Consider the following 23,960-nt stretch of genomic DNA (forward strand, 5'->3'; position numbering starts at 1 on the left):
ATTTAGCTAATAAAGGAGGGATATCTGTCAAGTTTCCAAAAGGACAGAGGTAATTGTGAAGGGTTTTTTCCAATATCTTCTAATAATTTGTCCCTCTGTGCATACACCATTCTTGGCTATGGGCCAGGAAAACCCAGTGTGTTTCCAGGGAGATTTGAGCTCTGCTGAGTGCCATATATTACAGTAGGCTCACAAAGAGTAAATTTCTGTGGAACAGTTTAGATACAGGAACAGGCAAATTGCCACATTAACACATTCTCTGTCTCTGAATGGAGGCAAGGGAAATATTCATACAGCCTTTCATGAACTTCCTGTTCTGCATCATTGTGTAAATCTTTCAGTCAAGAAAATCTTCATGGTATTGGATCTTAGCTGCTCACCTCTTTTGTTCCTCAGCAGGGAAGAGCAGGCTCTGCTGGATGCATCCAGGGCTGTTTTAAGGCCATTTTCTCTGAGCAGGTTAGCCAAATGTCTCACCAGTTGCTTGACTGCTTTGCAGATGCAGATTTGTGATACCATTATCCCTAGAGATGAGAGAACACCCTGGTCAGGGCTGAGCTGAGGAAGGCAACTACCTCCTGTTAGTCAGATTGATTGCTTCAGAAGATGCAGAAGGCTTCACTTGCTTTAGGGGGAGATGACTGTTTTGGCAATAATTAGAGCATGAATTTTTGCCCTTCCACAAGACTACTATAGATCAACATCTCGTTAATACAAAGTTGAACTTTTACATTTCACCTATGCTGGGAGAAAAAGGATGCCTGTAGAAGAAAACCCCACCTTTTTGCTCTATATGATTTTGTTCTTTTTTTTCACCTCATATTACAATCTCTATAGTGAAAGATCTGTTTTGGTAGTCAAAGTCTGACTTACACAACTGAACTCTGATTATGGAAGTTTTCACTGCTATTTTCAATGGTAACAATTAAAAGAATGGTTAACTCTACATTAAAAAAATGAGTCAAAGCAGAATTTGATCCTCATTATATTATACTCATCTTGTAACCACACAATGCCTTAATATAAAATTATTCAACTCCCTCCTGCTATTTTAATGTAGCCAGTAGAGGTTTGATGCACCATTACACGCTTCAGCCACAGTGTAAACTCTTACCATCACGTTTTATGTCTGATTCCACTTTAACTGGATTGATGAAGAACTTTTTCTGCTCCCACCTACACTGGTCCAGATCAATTAAATGCAGTAATAGGTCTCTGTGCTGCTCCCTGTGTTCCTATGCCTTCACCTGGGTGCCAGGCAGATGTGTCGCTACCATAGGAAATACTCAAGATGACTTGGAGGGATGCTCCTAGTTCCAGTAGTTAAGAGGTAGTAGGATTCAGTTTTGCAAGTCCCAAACAATAAATATTGGGATTTTTATTGGGACGAGGGAGGTATATGCAATTATTTTGGTATTTTCCCATGTGCCTAGGTGCATGAGAAACTCATCGCCTTCATAATTTTTTCTCTGAAGGAGGATTCTCCAGAAGGTATTAAGCTCCACAGCTAATGAGCACTCCACAGACAACGCAGCTGCTGCTGGCTGTCCTGGTGAAGCACTTCTGCTGTGTTATGCACCTGCATGTTCCCCAGTGCACAGCAGACATGAATGGTTTTCAAGGCCCCCTCCCAAAAGTCACCATGGACCTGGTTTCCCAGCCTTGCACATTTTTCCTCCTTCAACCACCATTCCTACAACTCATCTTCATGACTTAAGTTTTAGCTTTCATATTTTCCAGATTCTGCACTGCATTAATATATAACTCTGAACTTCATATAAACTGGTAGCAAGTTCTCCTCACAGTTTAGTTAGACAAATCCATCATTTTCCAGCCCGAGATTCAGGGACACCATTGCAGCTTCAGGCCCAACAAGTAAAAACAACAGCAAATTGAGGAGAGCAATCTGGGAGGATGGGACTTATTAACCTGAAGCTGTAATTGGACAATTAAGCCCAACATGTAATTAGACCAAAACTTATAAAAGTATGAAAACTCGTGACTCATTGTCCAGCTTGGGTGTAGCCTCTGCCAGGCTCTTGTACTGTCCAAGGTGTATCCTTTGAAGGCCTTTTTAGTAAATACCTACTTTATTCCTTTAACACTGTTAAAGGAATAAATATTCCTCTTTTATAAGCTGTGTATAAAAACTGTGGTTAAAATGAAATAATACTTGAAATGGAAAATTTTCAGGTCCTATGTTTTAAAAGTTTACCAAGCTCCAACTTTGAAGCTCAACCAAAACATGTTGTTTTGGTTTTTTTTAAGTCTTTGCTCCAGAAACATCTTTTGAGCAGTCCTGACAGCTTTCAGAAACAAAAGAGCCTTCCAAGAGAATTTTAAAGATTTTTTCAAAAACACTTTTGCCTTTGTATTTGAAAGAGGCTTTGGCAGCACAGTAAAACAGCATTGCTTCTCTTCACTCCCTCTTCTCTTTGTCAATCATCTGACTTTTCACTGCATTTAGAGTTTGTCACATAAAATACTGGAGACCATAAAACCATTCCTTCTAAACTGGTAGTTTTTGTATGGAAAATCTTGCAGCAAGGCTATGCGAAATGGACTCAAACAAATAAATAACTAGAGAATGATGAAATTCCAAATTTAAATATGTTAAAGAGCAGGCACTTTCCCTATTGTTTTTTCTACAACAGACTTTTTGTTCTTTCACTAGAAGGAATACAAGTGGTAGGCATTCTGAAAGGAACTGCTGCTGGGCAACTCCACATGGTTTTTTCAAAAATAGATTTTGCTGTAAAGGATCTGATTGAAACACCCATGTGAAAGCAAGAACAGAATTCTTGAATGATTTTTGTTTGGAGACAATATCAATAATAGTAACTGCACAAACTAATTTGGAATGCACAATGGTCAACATTATGTAGGTATGAGAAGACCCAAAGAGGCAATGCAATTGCAATGTGAGTGGTGTATTAGTAATTTGCAATATACTGGTTAGAAAGCCCATCTTCCAGCCTGGTAAGCAAAACACACCTCTACCAGCAACAAATCAGTCTTTCCTTGTTTGCTTTCCTTCCTTCCTGTAAGTATGGGCCATTTCTGTACCAAATCTGTACAAAACAGAAGTGTGGTTCAGCTAGCCAAGCACAAATCTACTGTGACTTCATATTTATTATAAAACAAAGATTACCTTTCTGCCTTTATTCATCTATACAGTCTTTATCAAGTATACATTTAGCAGAACTTTAAAATCCTTTACAACATAAAATGATTCATGGAGACATTACAGTTAACTACATCTATGAAACAGACATTCAAGATATAGCATGGAAAACGTAATAACTGAATACACACCCTCAAATTAATATTTCTGTTAATATTTCTGTTTTAGTGTTTACAGATATTCCCACAACTTTGAACAGTTTTGTGTTACTATATTTGTTTGTTGAATGCACACTGTATTAATTATATGGCCATATAATTATTCAATACAATTATGCATGCAGAATTCATAAAATGCGTGAAAAATTTTCCACATTCTTTTAGTGATTAGTAAGATAAAATAAGAATATTGCACCAAAAAATATGTATTTTCCAAATAAAAAATATAAATTAGTTTGTCCAGAATTTCCTTTACTGCATGCTCAGAGTAAGAAAACAGGAAATATATAGAGACAAGGTCTCTGGGGTTGGATTCTTCTGGTTGCATGCAGATGCTAGGAACTTATATTCTTTTGATTGTAAATGTGAAGAAATAAAAAAAAAAATCTGGCATATGATTAATCCTTTTTAAAATAGTCATCTATAAAATAGACATTGAAAATAGATCATATTGATTTCACCCTAGAAATGCTTATTTTTAAGAGTAGATGGAATTGAATTTGTCTCAAACATAAATATTGGTTAGGTAAGAATATTCTCACCCTTTTAAAGTTTGTGAATTGCTGAAGAATAGAAAGGATGAAGTCTCGCTTTCCTTGAAGTCAAAGGCAGAAATCCTTTCATTTTATGAAAGCAAATATTTCATCCAAAATTAATAAAACTGCATCAATAAACTCTTATTCTCTACTACTTTTTTGCCTTACTACTCTTCATACTTTCTTTAAAAGTGTTTTAGGATCAATACATGTATTTTCATTCTCTCTCTCTCAGGAATCTGCATCTTGGGGTTTTTTCAGAACTTGATTCTTGAAGCCTGATGACTTTTTGCTACCATGTTTAAAGACTTACTATAGAGGGGCCAGCATGCTCACATTAGCTGTCTTCTGGGAGGGGAGAAGGGGTAAACAGGAATAAGATTTGTAAAACCAATAAATTAATTCTGGCATCTTCAGTGGAGCCCATAGTCTTGCACTGGTTACTGTTGATTTAATAGATATCTGAAGTATTGCAATGCAGGACTAAATGCAGATTTTCTGGGACATTTCTTTTGAACCCCAGATTGAGATGTGCAGGAAGGCCTGGGACCTCACTTCTCTAGAGCTGGCTGGCCTCAGTCAACCACCTCACTACATAACATTCAACCCTGCTTCTACTTCACAATCTTCATTTGCCATCAAAACCCAAAAATATTACTCTTTCAGCTGATAATGTGAGGAATGCATTGCAGCCCAACAGACAAGTAGGTTTTGGCATGAACCTGCTTTGCACCCCCAGATGTGGGTGAGATAATGAAACACAGTTGATCAACACTGTCCCACACCTGTACTTTGGTGTGCACATGGTGAACTTTTCAAGTAGCCTTTAGTGTTGTCTGGGATAGCTTTGCTGTGCTGGAAAACACTACAGTGATTACTGGTGACCAGCTAGACTATCACAGAATGAAGGGAAGCTCAGTCCAGCTGTCCTGTGTTTCTGCAGTTTGTTCTTTCTCTTGTAGACTCCAGCTAAGCAAGAAGTGATGAAGGATTTGCAGCGGGGAGGGCTACCTTTCATTAAATGGTTTATTATTAAATGGTTTTATGTATGAGTCTCAGTTTTGTCTGTTTTTAAGTCACATAATTTAAGGCTGTAAATGCCAAATTTCAGTATCATCTTTACTGCAGGAGATGCATTTTTTTCATACGAAAATAATAGATTTTCCCAACCAACCTTACCATTGCAGACCACCTCTAATCAGCAAGAGGTAAAAGCAAGTGTCATTTAGCAAGAATGCTTTTTCAAACAACCTGAGAATTGTTATTATGGTGTTAAGTGACAAATCAGAAACATTACTTGTAAGGAACCCTTGAGTACAGGGAGCAGGTAGGAGTGAGTTGGTTACTGATCCTTCTGTTTCTGCTGTAGAGAGTGAAATCAGTTCTTAGAGAAGCAAAGTGAGAAACTTGCCATGAGAGTGAGACACAAAAGGCATCACCAAGACCAAGTAATTAGAGAGTGTTCCAATATGCAGAATTACTGCCATCATTAATCAGCACCCATTGCTTTTAATTATCACTGGGCTTAAACAGCATCCCCAAACAATGTCCCATTAAATGATTTTTCTGATTAAGCACATCCCAATTAAGTGCAGTGCACTGTTTGGCACTTGAAAAATGGCACCATTTATGTACAAATCGAATACAGATAGCATGCTTATCAGATCCCCATTAAGGAATCATTTGCTGACATCAGAATATTCTCCTACTGGCACTCTGCAGTGATATATGAATAAAAAAAGAGAGTGATCTGACTGAGATATTAAAGATGAGACAAAGCAGACTGTGTTTTTATTTCTCTTGTCACCCGTTATGGAACGGGATAATTTGCAAGGAGCTGGTATTCAGGGAGCCCTTTATGGCTCTTTCAGTTGATGAAACAGAGATTGAAAACACTAGATAATCACTCAGAGAGATGAGCTTGTACTTTTGATAGTTTAGTGTTATGTATTTAGTAACACTTTATCAGAAGCTTGCAAGTAAGTTGAAGATGCTTCTTAAAATGTATGTCATAGATTTTTTTTAAATGTCTGTAACAGCTAACCTGTTATTATTTTCATATTACATTAGTAATGGCTATAATAGGAGGTAGCAAGCTTTTCTCCTAAAAGAGTTGCATTGATGCACAGTATCAGACTCTGCATGCAAAGTCTGTTCAAGTTCCACATTATTTCCTAAAAAAAATTCGTGGTGACATGATTTGAACAAAACTATTTACAAGAGGCTACAAGTTTCATTTCATGTAGTGAGTGTGAAATTTACTTATCTTTGTGAATGTAAGTAAGGGTGCAACTTGTACTGTATGACCTGATTTCTTTACCAAAAAAAGTCCCAAGTGTATGTATATATGTGTGCATATATATATATATGTATATATATGTGTGTGTGTGTGTATATTTCTGTAGCTAATAATATCAATGAAGAAATAATTAAAATGAAAGTTGACCCACTTCCTAGATTTCTACATATATCCTATTCCAATCACCATTCAATGTACTATTTCATTCTTTGAGTTTTTGAATTGCTGGACAACTATAATGTTGATGTTTTGTTGTGTTGTGGGTTTTTTTCTTTGAGAAATCCTCTAACAGATGTGTTTTCAGTTAATTTTGGCTGTGGTCAATAGATTTGGAAAGACAGTAATGCCACAGTTCTGTGCAGATGTATCAGAGGGAGCTTTTGGCACAGAGAGTGCATTTGGCATTTTCTAAGGGGAGAATATTTGCACATATGCAAAATCTGGAGTTTTAGGAAATTCTCTGCATGCTGCTGATGTGTGTGTTTTCAAAAGTAGGAAACTGAGGGCATGACTAAATTTGGGCTCTCAGAGGGATATTCATATGGAAAATGAAGAGAAGAGCCCTCACTTTTTTTTTTTTTTCCTGAGTCACATTCTTCTTTGGCTTCTTCTAGTCAAAAGATGTAGATAAATACAGTGATATTTTAAAATCCTCCATTCAGCCATTTGTTTAGCTGCCCCATCACAGTGCTAGCCTCTGCTGTCTAATCACTCTCTGCTTTAGAGGAGAAAAACCTTGCACTGCCTAGAACAGAGTCCACCAGAAACTTTTAAAATGTCAAGTAAAAAAAAAAAAAAAATTGAACATATCTTGGAATTCCCAAATGCAGATCAAGTCTGTGTTTTTAAATCATTTCTTCCATATACCTTTGCCATTCCATGATGTAATGGCTGAGGAAATGTGAGAAGAATGTATAAGAAGAGGAAGAAATTAGGCAAATTTTTCAAATCACATTGTACCCTGAAAACTTTCCAGTCTGGTTTCTTAGACTTGAAAGATTAAGATGGTTTAAAAAAACAATTGGGATTTTTATCTAAATTTTTATCCTAGTCTATCAAAACTTCTGAGTTGTAGCCATCATATCTTGAAAACACCATAATTGGAACTTAAGATCACAGGGCCTGACTCTGCCCTTGCAGCATAAAATATGCAGTGCAGAGGGTGAATCTGTCACTGTGTAAAACTAGAGAAATTTAAAATATTGACAGAGCAATAACATAATGCTGTCAAAGTCATATGCATAATATCTGCTTTTTGATTTATGGTTGCTATGGTAATGTATATTATATTCTGGGCCAGAGTCAAGTGACATGGCATGCAATGCAGTGTGGTGGTGTACCAGAAACTTGGAAATATTTCTAAATCTAGAAGCAATATGAAGAAATATCTAGCCATGTAATATCTATCACAGAAACACAGAATTAACCAGATTGGAAAAGACCTCTGAGATCATCAAGTCCATCGTAACACCACTTTCTCAACTGACCATGGCACTGAATGCCACCTCCACTCTTTTCTTAAACACCTCCAGGGGTGACTCTCTGGGCAGCTCAATCACCCATTCTGTGAAGGATTTCTTCCTGATGTCCATCATAATCCTCCCCTGGCACAGCTCAAGACTACGTCCTCTTGTCCTGGCACTTGTTCCCTGGGAGGAAAAGCCAACCCCCACCTGGCTACAGCCCCTTTCAGGTGGTTGTAGGGAGTGAGAAGGTCCCCCCTGAGCCTGCTCCTCTCCAGGGTGAACAGCCCCAGCTCCCTCAGCTGCTCCCTCTAGGACTTATGCTCCCTTCACCAGCCTTGCTGCCCTTACCTGGGCACATTAGAGCACGTGCAGAACCTTCCTGAACTGTCCGTAATGACTCAGTGCTCATAAGAATCACTGCCAATTAATTTGTCTACATTAAAACATTTTACTGCTCTTGGGTTTTAATGCCACAATTCTTACATTAAGATCTTAAAATGCATTCACAACTTTTTGCCCATTCTTTGACCTTGAACAGCCTATCAAAAATTCTAGATTTTCAATAGGAACTGTAAAAGCTCAGATATCTCTCAAATCTGTGCAAGACCCACTCAATATTAGTTATTACAATGTTTGAATGGTGTGAAACAGAGTTAATAGCCATTATCCAGGTTTGATTTAAATATCTTTGCAATTTGCTATGAATTCTTAAAAGAACAATTTAATACCAGCTAAAATACCCTAGGAGAGCTCCAAAAGAGAAGAAAACCATTCTGACAAAGCAATTATATCAGCCTTATTCTAACACACTATGATTTAAAAACTAGCAATGAACCACATCTAATTTTTTCTCCAGAAGTTATCATTATTTATTAAATACGTTTTTTGAACCATTTCAAAGATCAGACCAGTAAACAATAGCAGACTTTTCATTCTTAGGCAGCAGAGAGTAGAACAACAGATGTCCTACAATTCAGCTTTTCAGCTGAAAAAATTCCAGCAAACCAATATTTCTTCTAAGACTAAGTTTTGATTAAAGTTTTGATTCAAGAAACCTGGGGGATTTTTTCCTTTTCTGCAGTTGAAAATTCACTGAGAAAGAAAGAGGATGGGAAATTGTAAAACACTAATACTGATATATTGCCAAAAATATATGTTCTGAGTCTTCTGTTAATTATTTTACAAAATCAACCTATTATGTAAGATACACCTCTCTCACACTTGTTTCTCCTCTAAGAAACAAATTCCTCTCTCTTTTATCTAAGTGAAAAAAGCCATTGTTTGTCTTAGAGAATGCTATTTATTGGTATATACTGGTGTCACAGAAAAATATGGAGAATATCAATAACGGAAAATGCATGTTCAATATAAAAGGTGGAAAGTGTGCCTTTGTTATTAAAAAAAACCCCAGCTCTCACTGAAAGGGGGGAGGGGAGTTTATTAACACTACATTTATAACAAAGCACATCTCAGACTTCCTGTCAAGGCTGCAAACAACTCATGATCTTGTTTAATGCCCACTCACACCAGCAAAAAGAAATCCTGGTACTTTGTAGTGTCTGGTGGCATGTCTTCTTATGTATCTGCTTTGAAATCCCAGTCACAGGATTGCTGGGGCTGGAAGACACTTCTTGAGATCTTCTAGTCCAACCTCCTGATAAAGGAGTCAACTAGAGACAGCTACCCAGTTTTATATACTGGCAGGATTTGAACATTTCCAGGGATGGCTGCTCCATTGGGCAGCTCCACTCTGGGAAATACGTTCCAGTGTTTGATCGCTCTTCACGGCAAACCAGATTTTTGTTATGTTTAAATCCAGTTTCATCTATTTAATATCTAACTAAAGTCCATATAAAACTCCCGCTAGTAATTATTGTTAGGTATAGGCATAGGACAGTAAAACATAATGTAAAAATGCATAATAAAAGAGATTCACTGCTTGACAAAAAGCTATTTTACAGCTAATATAAAGATTTAAAAGTAATCTCTTAAATACTCAATTTAAAGTGTGCTGTATGTTTTCTTTTTCTCTTTTTGTAAAGTAGAATGCCTGTCTTTTTAATTTCTATTCATTACTCGTGAAGAATGGAAAATACCAATAAATGCCATGGAAACAACTGTGGATCTCCACGGTGTTATTGGCTGTATCTGCATTGACTGTTCTGCAGCCTTCAGCCGGTGTGCTGAGGCTGCACATCTTGGTCCCAGCCTGCACTGACCCTGGGGGAATTTGGTATGTACCATCTCCGGAAAGAAAAAAGAAAGGAAAAAGATATTTGAAGAACTATGATGTTCTATTGAAGAATTATTAACAAGACAAGAAGAAATTGTCTCAAGGGGCACCAGGGGATACTTGGATTGGCTATTAGGAAAAATTTCTTCACTTAAAGTGTAGTCAAGCATTGGAACAGGCTGGCCAGGGAAGTGGTAGAATCATCATGTTCAATAGGCATGTGAATTTGATCTAGGGATTTGATTTAAAGGTGAATATGGTAGTGCTGCATTAATGGTTCTGAATCTTAGAGGTCTTTTCCAACCTCAATTATTCTGTGAATCTATGACTAAGTTTCTTCATGAGAGGCTGATTGTGACATTGGGACAGATGTCATTATGCCCGGACAACATTTTGCCCCACAGTTTCACCACAGCCATAGAAACCCACATTGCAAGACAAAGCTAAGTAATAAGCTTCTTGCCTAAAGTCTGCCAGTAACCATGATAACAAGCAAGTCGAAAGTCAACCTCATGCTGGAAAAGGGGACTGAATGATGATTTCCCTTTCTCTGCATTCACACCAGAACAAGAGGGGTCTTTATTACTCAGACCCTCTTTGCAGAGCTGATGGCACCTGAAGTGTCTGTAATGAGTGATGTGCCTATGCAACGTGGGCTGAAAGGCATTTAATAAACCATTCAACAAGTAGCAAACCATATCAATGGATCATCAAGAAAGACATAATAGTGCACACAGAGTTATAAGACACTGAAATTTCCTTCCCCTTTCCCACTTTGCAACATGAACTACGAGCACAAAATAAAGGACCTGTTATATTTTAGAAATTAATGCAGCCACATGTCCTTGAATTTTCAAGGGGCAATTAGGAGAAGCCTAAGCCAGAAATACTTGAAAAGTCATTCAGAAAAGTTGTAAAGGGAGATAACTATTAGAAATGAGAGAACTTAGATGTTACTTCTCCCATTGTCTCCTTTTCAGACTTCTTTTAGGAAAATAATAAAGCTCTAATAACCTTTAATACAGATTTTTTTTTTCAATCCTACCTTCTCAGACAAAGAGGGATTCCATCAAAAGCAGTAATAATTCGCTGTCACAAAATTAGGTTTGTTAAGAGAAAATGCAGCCCACCTTCTGTCTGATTTTAACCTGAGAATTTTAGACTTAGAATTTGCAATTTTGTACTGAATGTTCTGACCTAAAAGTACTAAATGAGAAATGTCCTTTTGGGTAGAGACAGCTTCCATCTTAGGGCACTGCTCCTAAGAGCATGGGACTGGAAGAACCCTCTTTAATATCAACACTGAGTCAGCACTGGCCATGCAGTGGATAATGCCTTCATAGAGTAGGTATCTAGCTTTGTCCCATGAATTATTTGTCTCATTTACTGCTTTAGCTCTAGCTGGAAGCTTGTTCTAGAGCAGCACTGACCTAGCAGTAGGAGACATACTATTTCCAGTCTAAACCTATTCAGAGCCAGTTATTCTGCTTAAAGAGCTTTTCTTCTTCTCAACAGGAAACTTATTCAGTGATCTTTGTTTCTTTATTTACTAAAATATTGTTCACAGAGGAAATGATCTCTCGTCCAAGCCTTCCCTGGCTGGCTTTAATTACCAAGATCTTTCTGTTACCTCTTCCTTTCCTTCTTCTATAAATCTCAATGGAAAGTACTGAAACTACAGTTCATAAATGCCAACAATCAGCATCTCATAGTTTCTTTAAAGCAAAATTGTGTTATGTCTGGCAATGGTTAGGATCTATTGAATGAGAGACCAGAGTCTTTGTGATTTCCTCTAATGGATGAAGAGAATTAAGGTATATATTTTTAATACATCTATACTATTTTTTAATAACAATTTTTTCCTGGAATTATGCCTGATCCAGATGCTTTTTTGTAGGTGACTGCATTGTGGTCTCAGAGATGAGAACAAGAAAAGCTCTCAGAAAAAGAAACTACATCCTGTATCAGGTAAAAGTTATAAAGCTGTAGGAGGGAGTCTCAAAAATACATCTGCCAAATTTCATTTAAAGGCTGGACCTCTGTGTCCCTGCCTATGGTAAGAGGCCCACCCTGAAGTGATGTCAAGGGGGAAAACCTGTAAGAAGGTAGATCTGCAACCATGGGAGTTAAGAGGGAGCATTTACATTAAAAAAAAAAAAAAAATTACATATTCCCACTCCACAGACCACCAGTGAGCGCTCCAGTTGCTGTTGTCTGTATATCAAAGACATGAAATTAAACTTTTTCTTTTACTTTAGTGAGGAAGAAAAGAGATAATTTTTCCTTGGGAATATAGTTTAAAGTTCATTATAACACTGCTCAGTTTGCGGGTGTCCAGTTGTAAAGAATGGGATCACTTCTAGAGACTTGCATAGTTCTGCACCCGCATGACTTCCATGGGAATTGTGATCACCAAAAGGAGCACACAGAAAGGCATTATGCACTTTTCCCTGCTCATGAGTTTCTGGGCTGTTTTAATTTGTTCTGTTCTGCTTTTATATTCTTTTAATAAATCTGAAGGCCTTTCATCACTAATGCAGCACTAGACAAAACAAGTGGGAAGGATTATGTGAAATTTGATCAGCAGCAACAAAAAGCCAATTTAACTGGGGGGTTATTACTCTGTTTCTGATGTTTTAACTTTTGCGAGAGGCAGAGGCTTAGTTTACACTGGGATTTCCTGCATGATTTACAAAGCAAGAGTGAAACCTCTCACATCCATTCTGATAGATCTCTCCCTTCATCCATCAGTGCTGACAGTGCTAATCTGTAAAGAATTAGTGAGCTAGAAGTTCAAGTCAGCCCTTCCCTTCATCTGGCTATAACACTATTCATGGAAACTGCATATAAAAGGTACCAATAAATGTCAGTGTGCAACGGAAACAGAAATGATTGATTGCACATTTTTGCATGAGAAAGTGTTTTATAACAAAAAGGCTGATTATCAAATCATTGACATAAAAATGGTAATGGAGACAATGAAGTCTTCTGCGAAGAACTTGATTTTTGCCAGATAAATTGTTTCTGTTCTCTTTTCAAAAGGCATAATTTGATCAGAATTAAGTGGCAGCACTGACATTGCACCATAGTATCTATCTGCAAGTCAACTTCTAGTTTCATGTGAGACACATTTATATCTCAGTGGACAAAAAGCATAGATAGTGTGGAGCTGGGCAGGATCATCTATGTCTAATTCATGAATGAAATGGTTTAGTGGCACAGCACAGAGGAAGTCACACTGACTTTAAAGACTCAAAATGCCTGTGATTGGCTCCTGTCTGATTGAATCTGGGAATATCTGCTGCCTCCAGCTGACCATTTTCAACGGCTTCTAACTGATGTAGCTATTGAAGCCATGAGCTGGAATTTATGTGCACAGTTCAAAGTCAAGACATATAAATCTTTGGTCTTTCCATGAAGAACATCAGCATATTTTCTCAGCAGGAAAACATATGAGGTATGGTTCCTGTACTGCTACAGAAGAGATCAGAAACACAGGCTTTCCTTCTTCTCCCCTCCATGGTTGCAAAATATGCAGAAAATAAACTTTTCCAGGAACAAGAAGGCCAAGAGTTCCTCACAATTTTTGTTTTCCTGCAGTCTTATGAAAAATAGTAGCAGAGTCACAATTAAATAACGAGGGTGCTGACTAGACCTCACAGTCATCCCAGATTTTTCCCAATAAATTAGTTGACTAATACAACTGAAAGATGAGAGGTAAAATAATCGAAGGTAACAGTAATTAGGGAATCCAGTATGGCAGTTCTCCTTTTCTCATTCTTAAGGTACCCTTTTAGGTTTCTAAGGACCTTTACTACCATTTGCACTCTAGAGAAAAATCCCATGCCTATCTAAGGCAAGTCAGGCTAATCCTAGACAGGGCAAATAGTGTGCTTGCTCTGGGATACTGTATTTTACAGGTCATTCCTTGGAATCTCTTGGCTGCATTTCAGCCATCTCCTCCTCTACAGGCTTCTTTTCTGTGAAAAGTGGTACCAAGCAGAATGGGTTTGACTTTTATAGGAGGTCAGTGCAGACGTCTCCAACAGACACCTCTTTAAAACCCTGTCTGGATTGGAGATAGGAAAAATTGTTCCTGAATGCAATTTAAATGTCGGTTTAAAGAGGTTAGAACTTGACAAGGAGAAATACTTCACAGAACCATAGATCTCCTGCAATTCTGGGCAGGTGGTCATGACAATTTCTTGGGGGTGGTTAAAGAAAAGTACTTAAGCATGTTTCAAACTTAGGTGTGCTTGGACTTGCAGGGTCTGGCAACCTCTTGTCATAGCACCAAATTTCACAAATATCCCTTGGAAGAAGTGAATAGATGAAGGCTGAAAATGTCACCTGGGACTTCTGCTGTGAATAGCTGTTTTCTTGTTCCCTCCAGTACTACCTTGAATTATGTCTTGAATTACAGCAAGATTTTGGCTATCTGGAAGATCGTAACACTTGAGTACTCATTTTCACAGCCTTCTGCAAATGATAAAGCATTATTTCATGATGGAATAGAAAGACTGCAGAAAAGTAAGTGTCAAAATAGTGCTGAAAATGAGCTTGAGAACAGCATATGCATTCCACATGAAGAAAGGCTGTGTGGGTTGGAGGTCCTTCAAAGGCAGGAGAGAGATTTTAGATTATATTCAGTAAGTTTGTCATATTTCCCTTTTGATACAAGATACATCACAAGCCCCAGAAAGCTGTGTTTTTAAGGCAATAGGACAAACCTTTCCCTTCCCTACAAATCCCAACTTGCAGCAAGGCAAAAGATGGGAAATCATTATCTACTGAGAGAAAATGATGTGACCAGCATATCCCAAGGCAATGCTCACATATCAAAAGAAGAGAAGTCTTTAATGTGTTCACATATTGACCACCACTGTAAGGAGAAGCTCAAAGCAGACGATGTCAGAGAGTAGCACTTTTCTGCAATGTGTCTTGAGTGTGTGTCCAGAGAGTTTATGTTGCAGGGAAAAGAGGATTGTTGCCTGCCTGGGAAAATGAAAGGTACAAAAGGCCTCTTCTTTCTTAGAAATCTATATACAGTTTGATTTAGACTTTATTCCTGCAATGACTTCAAAAACTATTTTAAAATATATGGTGGGAATAGGCGTGAGATAGCAGAAAGAAATGCAACATTATATTTGTAATGTTTAACTTAAAGTTAGTCCCACAAGAATTACTGTGCTTTTTCAGCTCAGCCTGGAAAGATTATTTGTGAACATGAAGATTCCAGATTTAGCAATTAGTAGAGTTGTGTATATGCAAATGCATACACATTCATTGCACTACCCAATATATCATTCATATTTCACAGGGCAACAGTTTGGAATCTGCAGCAATGATTTTATTGATCATAATTTTGAAATCAGGGCCTGAAAAAATGCAATTTGCATTCTCTTAGTTGGGTCCCATGGGAACAGCAGGTATTCAAACATTCTTTTGAGCATTTGTCTTTTAAGCTCTAAGCAGAAAGTAGGGGTTTGTTTTGTTGGATTGTAAGGCAACTTCAAAAAGTTGGATAGAAAGATTATATAGAAAGCATAAAGACAAATCATGACAACAAAGCTAGTCTGTCATATTTTCCTCAGTCTTAAGACCTGTGAGAAAATGGGATAAAAAGACATTTTCTGTTGCAATCAAAACCTTTGGGGAAAAGGGTATTAAAAAACATTACTGTCTTGGAGAAATATATAAACTACAGTTATGCCTTAAAAACCAACTAATGTCAATTCCCTCATCTCTCTGCAATTTAAATCAAAGTTCCCAAGTGACCAAACTGTATTGGCTGATAAGATGGGCATATTCTTGTCACCTAAGGATAATTTGCAGAACGTCCATACAAGCTTTTCTGCTGCAATTTATTTGATTTGGTAGTAATAGACAGAATTTTCCTGCATCCACAGAGAATAATCATAACTTTTAGGTGTCTGTGTCACCAACAATATTTCTGGCTTGCTTCTAATCAATACCAAAGTTGGAATTTATTCATCTAAGAATAATATTATGCACAGAAAAGATCATGTTTTTACTAACGTTGACAATAAAGCTATTTGAATAGTAAATGAAGGTGGTACAAACCCACAACTGCTGTTCAATGGGGCTGCCCAGTCCTTAACCGAACATATGTGAGTGCAGATTTATGGTGAGGAACATATCTTACCTAACATTCTATATTATTGCTGGAAACAAGACTGACACATTTCAGCTGTACTTCCTTCTAGGAAGGCGTTCCTAAGATTTTTGTATAATAACTAATTTATTTCCTTCATGCAAATACTCCAAGATGACATTGAAAAATTCCAGAAACACTTTTTACATCAGCATAATTGCAGATCATTATATTATGGGCAATTTTTTATTTAATGTACAGCAGTGAACCTGCCACAATTAAATATATGCCTTTAAAGTTTATCCACTGTCCACTACCCCTTTCTAAGGTTGTTTATTTTTAATTTTTTTTTTTTTTGCATATTTTTCATTGAAGCATTGATGCAGGTAACCCTTCAAGAAAACAAGAGAAAGCAATTCTGCTTAAATAGCAAATATTCAAATGTCATATTTGCTATTTTAACTTCTAATCATTGGAATCCCATTTCTCTTTACACACAACAAGCATACACACATTAAATACATATAAACATAAACAGATTTTTTAAAATTGTCATTCTCTCTATATATATTAGATATAGGCATACATATGTATAAAGTAATAATTTCATATATATGTTCAAGATCAGAAGTAGATTTAATTTTTTGACAGATTGCTTATGATCTAAGCTTAAACTCATTAATTTCTAAAAAGAGATTCCAGAGGAGTCATGATGTAATTATACAGGCTTGTAGTAGGAAACACAGCCTGTGATATGTATCCAAAATTTACCCTTCCACCTTAAATGGAAATTTTGAGAGAGAAAATTACCGTTTCAAGCAAAGAAACAAAATGTTAGTGTTATTTCTTATGAAGGAAGATACATTTATTGAGTAGCTATACTTAAAAGATGACAAGGAACAAGAGCTGGCACAATCTGTCAAGAGAACTTTAAAAATCTGAGTCAATTTAATTAGAATGAGCTATGGTACGGTGCAATAATTTTCTGGTCTTTTAGTGTGTCAGCAGATAAGTTTTGCATTGAAGTTCTCCGGTATTTTTATAGCAAGAAAATCATCCTGGAATATAGTGTCTACAAAAGCTTAAGTAAAATTCCTAGGAGAACTATTGAACACTTGCAACTGTGTCATTCATAACAGGGCTTGCCTGTTTTCTTTTATTGTACAATAAATTAAGAGCCACTGGAGAGTGGGTTCTCTGGCTTGCTCAGTTTGGAGGTTTTCATGACCTCTTGATTAGATGAGTTCCTTTAGATCCCAAGTCAACAGGGGAAACTTATACTACACCCTGGAGCAGTCAACTACTTTGGACACAAATAAGGAGCAATGTGATACATTTGCAGACTGTCCTGTAACAGTTTTTCCAAGAGTCATATTGGAACATTTTGAAATATAGTTGAAGCAAGAACTCTTGTTTGGGACTACATTGCTCTTTCTCCGGGGTACTTGTGTGCTTAATTTGGAATGGGAATCCAGAATACAGTGGTCTGTAGACAGTGATTGGCAGGAGATACATTGCCAGTGGGAAGCCCTGATGCTACTTATGTTTACAGAATTAAAATTTAAAAATTGAAGTTTATAGACACAACAGATACTATTTACATGAATAAGTTAAACAATATGAATGCTTTGGTTGCCATAAGGTTTAAGGTCTGCTGCAACAATGGTAGACTACAAGGGAAAGATTAGACCTACAAAAATTTCCTCCATGAAAGTGGAGCAGACCTGTCCATATTTTTATTTGATTCATTCATTTACAATTTCAGCTAAGATCTGATGCTACAGAGGTTTGTAGGAACTTTAATTTTGACTTCACTGGGCTCTTCCCTGGACAAGAACCAATGAAAGTCATTGCTCTGAAGGAGAAGAGGAAATGGAAGTATAAGTGCTCCCCAGTCACGTCTGAGACTTCCAAAATTTGCTTTTGAGAAGTAATTAATACACATCTGTTGCTTTGAAACTAGAAATTCTTGAATTGCAGACCTGAAAAATACTGACATGGCACCCTTTGTACAATTTAGAAAGAATGTGTTCCTTCAAAAAGCTTAGTCCTTCTTCTGTGTTAGGTCTACAAAGCTAGGGAAATAGTTACTATTTATCATTAAGAAATATGCCCAGAAGGTGTAACTTATTTGTCATTCAAACAAAAGAAGAGAGAAAGTCTAGACATCAGTTTTCTTGACAGTTGAAATATTGTACTATTAGCAACATCTAAATAAATAATACATGCTGCGGAAATTATATTGGCAAGAGACTATTAAAAACATTTCAAACTGAGGTAGTTGGGGAAGAAATGAAAACATTACAGAAATGATAAAAGAAAAGCAATAACTCAAGCGGAAGTACTGAAAGTAAATATAGAGCATTTACATATCCAACGCACACGTATATATATGTCCTATATATGTATATATATGGACATATCCTTTATGTGCTCACAGCATCTTCATTTATGAAAAGGACCATACATTTGAATATTTCTTGACTTTACCAGATGGGCAGCTGGGGCAAGGAGAATATTTTTATGAGCTTCCACTTCAGATGGAATATACATAAATCTATATACAAAAATTCTGTGTCAATGTCAAAATTTAACAACTTGAAATCCATTTTATGGCAAGTCTATTACCCACAATTAATTGCACTGATTAGTGGTCAATTCCATATACTCCTGATAAATTTCATTGTCACTCCATAACTACCCCTCTTATTGTAAATTGCACAGTGAAATTATTTCACTGTGCAACTGTGAATTTTAGGGAGGCTTGTATTCCCATTTTCTTGAACTCTTATTTTCTCCTTAATAGTGCCCTAGGTGAATAATATAGACAGTTGCTCCTTCAGTCCAGTCTGCAGACAAAAGCAAAACAACAATCCCCTGCAGACAGTGCTTAGAGTAATAACATGAGATGAATGAGGATCTCAGTTGGCAAAGAAACCAAATTACAGCTCATCCTGGGAACTAAGGTGGAGGTTGCCAGTGGGGCAAAGTGATTACTGTGACATAATTACAAAAGTGAAGGATAAATTGATCTATTTCATTTCAAGTGATGGGAAGACCTTACTTTTTGTATCTACAAACAAATATACACAAAATTCAGTCAGAGGCAGGAGTGGAGAAAGAGAATATATTGTTAGAAGGCAATTGCATTGATAAATGTTTCACAGATAGGCTCTAATTAAGTGACTCAGGGAAATTTTTTTCACAGTTTTGCAAATTTGAGCAGGAAATGTCCTACTTTGGATATAAGTCTGTATTCAGCCATAACAATGCATTTGCTGTGAAGTGAATTGCATTAAAAAACCCAAACTTCTCTGTTTAAGTGGGATGGAATAAATTCATAAGAGACCGTACTCTATAAGGCAGTGTTTGGTTATCAATGGAAAAAAATTACTCTCACTGAAGTATCTTAAGTCAGTCTTGAAAAAGGGAGAAAAGCACACTAATTATGCCTTCACTAATATTTCTACATCAGTTTGCTTGCTCAAATCAATGCTATCTTAAAACCTAATGAAGTAATTTGACATGCTTAGAAAAAAATCAATTAGGAAAGACCTTAAGGTGGCATATTTTTCTTTAATGTTAATGACAGGAGAACAACCTTCAAGTTTAAATAGCCATATTTTTGGCCTATTACACCAGTCATCACCATGACCCAGTGAAGTGGGCACTATGAGAAAGAGGGTGGCAAAAGAAAATGTAGCCTTCAAAATTTCCTTCACTCCAGGACTAAAAGTGACTGTCATTCATTATTAGTAGCCAGACACTGGAAGAACAGCTCCCTGGTGTCCATTCCCAGAGAGTACTTTTCTGTATCAGTAAATATTGGTGTGCTGCACTGGTGGGATGTGTCTCTCTGTTTCTCTGCTCTTCCCAGCAGACAAAAGCGTGGTGACCCTGGAGAATCCATGCTTGAGTGTGTGAGAGCCTGAAGAGCAACAGGTCAAGCACCAGTTTCCCCTCATACTGTGACAGTCGTAGCCAGACAAAGGCTGTGAAAGACAATTTGAGGGGGAAAGGAAATTGGAAAAAACAGGAGGAGGAGAGAGATATCTAGGAATGAAAACAGAGAGAGTTCAGGGTTTGGGAACTTGGGAAAGAACTGTGCAACAAAGAAGGGGAAGAGAACATCAAAACATGGGAGAGGAAAAAAATCAGATCATAGGCGTAAAAAAAATAGTAAGAAAAGAGTGTGAGAGGTGTAATGTGAAACAATAAAAATTTTGCAGAATTTATTTTGAAAATTTATTAGGTATTAGTTTACCTGCCAACTACAAAATCCAGACAAAAGGGTGAAAGAGGGACCACAAAGAAGTGAACACCACCTCACATTACTGTAACCGATGGGAGGAAGAAAGAGGAATAAAAAAAAATCTGCAGGACTGGTATCATGGTTTGGAAATAGGCAGGAGAGATTCCTGCAGGCAGGAGAGGCTCCTTTTAGCTTTAGATCCACACTGACCACATACCATAATTCACTACTCATAAATCAAGCTAAGACAAATTCCTCTTTAGTACCTGGAGACAGCATTGCCTTCAAGGCTCAACACTGCTTAGTTGCCCATCTGCTGATAAAACAAGCCTTGACACCTTATACATAGAGTCCCTTCAATGTCAGTTGCATCTCCAACACCTGTCAGCATTTTTAAAGGGCTGGCTAAGACATAAATCTGCCCACACAGTTATACTTCATGTTTAGAGCAGTTTTCCTGTTGGTAACTCTGAAAATACATACACATATGTAAAACCAGAACTAGAACTCTTACCCTCAGTGTGGTTTTAGTTTTTTTCTTGCCATTCTAGAAAATCTGTTTTTGCTGTTACTCATTTACTGCATCTGTCCTTGTTTCCTTCAATCTCTTTAATCATTCCATTACCATTTTGGGTATTTGACACCTGGAGAATGTGTCAGCATAATACACTATTATTTTAAATTGTCTATTAATTTTAAATTGACCATGAGAAACATGCAGAATCAAAAAATTTACCTGTATTTGAAATAACCAATTATGAAAGTACCACAATCTTTGTAATATAACATTAGTATTGCTTATTGCCTCCACAACACACCAATAATGGAACCAAACCTAAGTAATCCTCAAACCTCAGAAAACTTTTGGGTTATAATTGGTATTTCCACTCCAATAGGGGCATCAGATCTTTTAAAAAGGTGAAAGACCCTTCACCACTCACAGAAGTGAACCTGGAACCACATCTGAATGCTGGACAAAGTAGGCTATTTAACAATTTATTTACAAGTTTTTCAGCTTCTTTAGGAACTGCATTCCAGCTTTCCTATGCCAAGTCTTATCCTTATGGTGTAGTTTCTACATTTGTGAAAACATCTCTATGCTTGATGAGATTGTAATAAGGGAAAATCTTGCTCCAAAGATTTAGAAAGAGCCAAACAGGTCGTCAATAGTTGTGTGTGTAGTGGTGGACATGTAGGCATATGAATTAGTATAAATATCTGTTGGGACACACAAGTGTCTAAGTGATGTGGGAATCATGTATTTAGGAGGTTAAATCTCTTATGGATTTAGGCCTAAAATTTCTGTCAATATTACCAACAGCCTGGATAACTCCTTATTTTGCCATAGCCTGTATCTGTGAGATGCTGAGGGCTGCTTATCGTGACTTTAGTAAGGGCTGTGTATTCTGAGCATGTCCCAGGACCAGACCCACAATAATTTGACTCTAACTGCACAATAGATTCTGTACTCACAGCTGTCTGATCCTTCTAATATGTCCATTCTTTTCTCTGTTCCCAGGGAAAGTCTGCAAGAAAATTAGAGATACAGATAATGGCAAAGCAATCTAAGTGAAAAGACCAAAAGTGTAAGGACCTTTTCCCCAGACAAACAGGGCACAAGTTAGACAGCTACTGTCTTTCATTGGTTTGTTTGTACACTCAGCCTTCCCATTCTTTACCTCATTCATATGAGCATATCTCAAAGCACAGCCAGTATGCCATGGCATTTAAAAAATAGCCTATTTACCCAAAATGTCAGTGCCTGAATGGAATCCTGTGTCCATTCTTAAAGATCCAGCAGACAAGGGGCACCTGACAGCATGAGGCAACTTAAAGAATTGGCGTTTTAACCTTATGTCTTACAAGAGTTTGCTAAATGCCATCACTCATTGGAATGAGCTCTCTCACCTGAACAATGAATTAAGTCTGCACATCTTTCAGAAAAACCCAACAGCCCTGAACTTTGCATACTCTTTTAATCATGTTTTACTGGGAAAGAGTAAAAACTTTCAGAATAACCAGAAATATCTCTACTTTCTCCCCTTCCCGTTTTATCTCATTTTTCTTTATAAAGGCAGAGTGTTTCGTTTCCTTGAAATTGTTCTCTTTAGAACTGTAGCACATTTCTTGGGAAATAAAAAAAATAAGGTTAGCTAAAGGAATAGCAATTTGTCTGTGGCGTTTCAGCAAATGTGGCAGTTTTCTCCTGTGCCACTGGTTTATTTCAGTTATGGGAATACAACCAACCAATAAGTTTCTGAAGCATGAGTGAAAAAAGGCCCACAAAACAAAATCCATCTGTAAGCACAGAATCAATCAGTGTTGCTGTAGTCAAAAAGAAAGATTTTTCTCATAGTTAAAAAAAGTGTGTCAGATTATTACAGACACAGAAGTAAAGTGTGCTAAAGGCAAAATCCAAGATCAATGGAACTATTTCTATGGGAATTCAACACATACTGTGAAAAAAGCTTTGAAATAAAAGGATTAACACTGGATGAAACTCAGGTACATACATGACACTCTCATGTTAATGAATGAGACAGATCCTTTCCTTTCAGCTGAAGTTATGCCAAAGGGTGATGATAGCTGAGTGAGCTATCACCTCTTGTGAACAAGAGCAAATCGTGGTGGTTTCATAGGGTCATCTAGACCCTATCTGCTAGATCCTATCTCTGACCAGAGACACACCACCTCATGTGCTTAGATGGTAGAAGGTTGAGGATGAGTAGCCACTAAATGTCTCTGCCATTAACCTAGGAAGTGATTTCATTGTAAAAAGGTATTTACCTTACTTAAGGTGCTTTTCTTGAGTCTAAAATACTGAAGGTGAGACTCAGATACCTAAACACAGGTTTCTTCCACCTTGTGAGGCACACTGCTGTGTGCTTTGTGATCTGTGTGACTGACCTATCTTTCTCCTCCCATTTCATCCTTCTTACATGTGTCCTCTATAGGACTGGCCACAAGCCCTCTTTCAAAAAACACTGTTCAGGAGAAACCCAAGTGAAATTAATAAACACCCTTGAAAAAATTGCTGTACCCACACTAAACATGGTTTAGCTACTGTTTTTTTGTCCTCTCTTCCATCTCTAAGTTGTCTAATTAATCTGCAATCTGTCACTACTGTAAACATGATTATGATGATAATTACTATCAATTGTGTGCTGGCTCTTTAATGAGACATAATGTCTCAGTAACCTGAATTAGTTAAAATTTCTCAAAAATAAATGCATTTTTGTTGTGTAACTTCAGTAGAGCTATTGAAGGTGGAAACAACTTCCCTTGGTTTTCCTGACCTTACTCTAACCTCCTTCTGAGGCCCTTAGGAATAAACAAAAAGGACAAACTATTGACTTCATTGGGAAATGTCACCATTAACATTCAACTACAATTTTTGTAAGTAAAGGCTAGGTTTTTCTCATGTCTGCACTGAAATTATGATTTCCAAGACTGAGTATCTGGATTAGGGTGTCAAGAGGATGGAGCCAGGCTGTTTTGGTGATGTCAAACAATAAGGCAAGTAGAAATGGACAGAAACTGATGCACAGGAAGTTTCATCTGAACATGAGGAAAAATTTCTTGACTATTCAAGTGATTGAGCCCTGGGAGAGGTTGTCCAGAGGGGCTGTGAAGTCTCTCTCACTGGAGATATTCAAGAACAGTCTGGACACAATTCCTGTGCAATGTGGTCTAGGATGTGCTTGAGCAGGGAGGCTG

The 23,960-nt window shown here is 37.2% G+C and overlaps 1 long non-coding RNA gene across 1 annotated transcript in view; it reads right to left on the bottom strand.

The window, feature by feature from the left end:
• Positions 1-386: 386 nt before the first annotated feature.
• LOC135293597 (uncharacterized) overlaps positions 387-23,960 on the bottom strand; it is a 34,282-nt gene continuing 10,708 nt past the window's right edge. Inside the window, exons 2-3 of the long non-coding RNA XR_010355685.1 lie at positions 21,717-21,769; positions 387-524 (exon numbers count right to left, since the gene is read on the bottom strand). This is a non-coding gene — a long non-coding RNA (uncharacterized LOC135293597). The remainder of the gene's footprint in view (positions 525-21,716; positions 21,770-23,960) is intronic.

Source organism: Passer domesticus, chromosome 2, assembly GCF_036417665.1.
Source record: "Passer domesticus isolate bPasDom1 chromosome 2, bPasDom1.hap1, whole genome shotgun sequence".
NCBI classification, from domain to species: domain Eukaryota; kingdom Metazoa; phylum Chordata; class Aves; order Passeriformes; family Passeridae; genus Passer; species Passer domesticus.